The sequence below is a fragment of the Gopherus evgoodei genome, chromosome 24 (genome assembly GCF_007399415.2).
Source record: "Gopherus evgoodei ecotype Sinaloan lineage chromosome 24, rGopEvg1_v1.p, whole genome shotgun sequence".
Lineage (NCBI taxonomy): Eukaryota > Metazoa > Chordata > Testudines > Testudinidae > Gopherus > Gopherus evgoodei.
The window spans coordinates 7,210,341-7,214,187 of record NC_044345.1 but is presented as its reverse complement, the minus strand read 5'-3'; positions in this window follow the sequence as shown (position 1 = coordinate 7,214,187).

The following is a 3,847-nucleotide window of genomic DNA, read 5'->3' as shown; positions in this document are numbered from 1 at the left end:
AAAAGCCATTTTATGTTTTTTAAAAAAAGAAAGTTTCAGACAAAAAGTTCCAACTGGTTCTCTTAGCCAAAACTTTTCCCGTGCCCCCGCCTTCACCTCCTAGCTGGCAGCGCTCTCCAAAGGGGATGGGTGCTGGAGCTCCAAGGAGAGAGAAGTAGGTGGTTTGTTGAGCAATTTGGGTCAAGTTTGGTTACTGGGGGGCATGACTCAGTGTTCTTTTGCAGATGAGCAGGTTTCAGTTCCAGCTGCTTGTCTTTGACTTTTTCAAACTGAGAGTTCTCAGCATTCGAGCTCATTTCTGCTCTGTTTCCCAGCTGGTCTTGTGCAATTTGGGGAAGTGGCTAACAACTGCTGACTCTGGTGTTTAGAAAGCACCTCAAGGGTGCCTGGCGCTTACCGGACAAAATTAACAGGGCGTCCCCACTGAGGAGTGTTCAGCCTAAGATCTTGTCTAGATTGGGGATTGGACCCTGTTATAACTCTCAGGGCCAAGGAAGCTAGACAGCTGCAAACCCGTATTGTAGCTAGGCAAAGCTGTCATTTGCTCTGGTGCAACTGTAACATCGACAGACCCTGGTCAGCGGTGGGTGGGATCGAACTTGGGACCTCTGGAGCTTAGTTCAGAAGCCGCGGGACCGGCGGACCTTCCGCAGGCAAGCCGCCAAAGGCATCCTGCCTGCCGCCCTAGCGGCGACCGGCAGAGCATCCCCCGTGGCTTGCCGCCCCAGGCACGCTCTTGGAGCACAGGTGCCTGGAGCCGCCTCTGAGTTCATGAGCCAAAAGCCAACTGGCTGTTAGTTAAGGCTATAGAGCAAACTCATTAATATGTCTCTCTCTCTGTCTCGGTGCCACTAAATGGGACAGAACGCCACACCCAGGAGGTGTGTGGGTCACACAACAACTGCAGTAACTGGCAACCAGTGGCTGAAATTCCCAGTGTAGACAAAGCCTGAGCATGGATCTGATCAGGTGAGGGTAGGATTTTCAGAAGAACTGAAGGGCCAGATTTTCCAAGGCATTTAGGCGCCTATGGATGCAGATCAGTATCTAGTGAAAGATGCCTGAGCAGGTTGGGAGCTTGATTCCCATTGAAAGTCATCCCAGATGCCTTTTAATTTGCCCCTCACTCACTTACAAAAATGCAAGTTAAGTTCCTTTGTAATTACACCACTTCTGAAAATGGGACTTAGGCTGCCAAGCCATTTTGATCCTCTTGAAAGTGTTTCCCCTTGTGCCTCCCACCATGGCCTGCTCCTGCCGTGCTCTTCCCAGCTGCTGCTCTTTCTTATCTGCCTAGCAGCCCCTAGGACAGTGATGCTCAGACTGAGGCTCGTGAGTTGCAAGTGGCTCTTTGCACTGATATTAAAACCCTGGGTGATTTAATTAGTAACCAATCAAGAGGCTTTTACCGTGTTGTTAACCAATTGTAGTTGATAAAATAATAATACCTGGTCAGTGGTTTTGCTGTGCGCGTAATAGATATACTAAACATTTCCCATCGTGCTGTTTAAATATGACACTATAATACTATAGTCAATGACACAATGAATTCACACGGCTTTGGCTCTCCTGGGTAATGGCGATCGCTAATTTGGCTCCTGAACCACTGAGGTCTGAGTATCACCGACCTAGGACCTCATAGTGTTTGTTTATTGCTATAGTGTGTAATACAGTAGCACCTAGGTGCGCTGACCTCAGACCAAGACTTCATTGTGCTAGGCACTCTGTATTAGGTGGATTACAGTAGCGCCTAGATGCCCCAGCTGTAGACCAAGACCGCATTGTGCTAGGTACTGTACCTTATTTATTAGGTGTATTACAGTAGTGCCTGGGAGCCCCCAGGTCTGCACTGTGCTAGGCTTTGTACAGACACAATGCTGGGCCCTGCCCCAACCTAAACATAAGACGAGGGAACAGATGACTACATACCCCAAGGTCAGTCCTGGGGCCGACTTTGTTCAATATCTTCATTAATGATCTGGAGGATGACGTGGATTGCACCCTCAGCAAGTTTGCAGATGACACTAAACTGAGAGGAATGGTAGATATGCTGGAGGGTAGGGATAGGATAAAGAGGGACCTAGACAAATTAGAGGACTGGGCCAAAAGAAATCTGATGAGGTTCAACAAGGACAAGTGCAGAGTCCTGCACTTAGGACGGAAGAATCCCATGCACTGCTACAGACTAGGAACCGAATGGTTAGGAAGCAGTTCTGCAGAAAAGGACCTAGGGGTTACAGGGGACGAGAAGCTGGATATGAGTCAACAGTGTGCCCTTGTTGCCAAGAAGGCTAACGACATTTTGGGCTGTATAAGTAGGAGCGTTGTCAGCAGATCGAGGGACACGATCATTCCCCTTTATTCGACATTGGTGAGGCCTCATCGGGAGTACTGTGTCCAGTTTTGGACCCCCAAAACAAAATGATTATGGGGCTGGAACGCATGACTTATGAGGAGAGGCTGAGGGAACTGGGATTATTTTGTCTGCAGAAGAGAAGAATGAAGGGGAAATATGATAGCTGCTTTCAACTACCTGAAAGGGGGTTCCAAAGAGGATGGATCTAGACTGTTCTCAGTGGTACCCAATGATAGAACAAGGAGTAATGGTCTCAAGTTGCAGTGGGGGGGGGGAGTTTTAGGTTGGATATTAGGAAACACTATTTCCCTAGGAGGGTGGTGAAGCACTGGAATGGGTTACCCAGGGAGGTGGTGGAATCTCCTTCCTTAGAGGTTTTTAAGGTCAGGCTTGATAAAGCCCTGGCTGGGGTGATTAGGTTGGGGATTGATCTTGCTTTGAGCAGGGGGTTGGACTAGATACCTCCTGAGGTCCCTGCCAACCCTGATATTCTATGATTCAATGAAATTGTATAGGAATTTAAACAGCACTAAAAAGAGGTGAGATTTGACTTTCTGGTCTCTTTTGCAGTTCAGGGAACTGTAGGCTTAAGAGGGTATTTAGTAACAGAAATGGTCAACAGTGGCAGATTTGTCTTCAAGTTCAGCAGCTTTGGCATGGTGCACACGTTTTGTTGTTGTTGTTGTTGTTATGACTAAAATATTATAAAATACCCTATAGACAAACCCTCCTGATCTATAACCAACATTCTGGGATGGACACATGAGGCGCAAGAATGTGACCAGAGGAGAGGTCTCAGCTCTTTGTGATTTTGTGCAAAAATTCCTGAAAGGGGTGATTTTTTTTAACTCTCTTTTTTTTCTTTTCTCCATATCAATTTGTTTTCCATTAAAGTGCTATGAAAAAACTTCAAATCATGCCCATTCTACGCTTTGGTTTTTGCCGTCTCAATGAGATATTTTAGAAAAGAAAAGTTTCAAACTCCTGTTAAGCTGAACGTAATGATGCAGCTCTGACGCTGGGTGAAGCAGGCCAAAAAGGGGATTTTCAGTCCAATGGGATTTGAAATTTGAAATTGAAATGTTGTTATCCCAAATTGGGACAAAAAGTTAAAATAGCTAAATTTGGTGTGGTAAGAAATATTCTGCTTTGGAAAACTCAAAATGACTATGTTGTTCTAGCTGTGTCAGCCCAGGATACGCAATGTTGAGTTTTGATATTATATTATATTTATATTTAGAAATGAGGAAGTCAAACCAAAATGTTTTGGAACTCTTCCATTGAAAATTTCTTAGAAATTGTCAGGGGGTCCAGCAAAATGTTTCAATTTCAACCAAACAAACTTTTCCAACGGCCAGTTGTTCCACAGAGAATTTTCTAACTGGCTCTAACCACATGGCTGCTACCACTACACCAGCCTAATGCAGCTGGCCATTGGGGCTGACTCGGTGGGTGTTCCAGGGATCAAACACCCACCAATAAACAGAACTC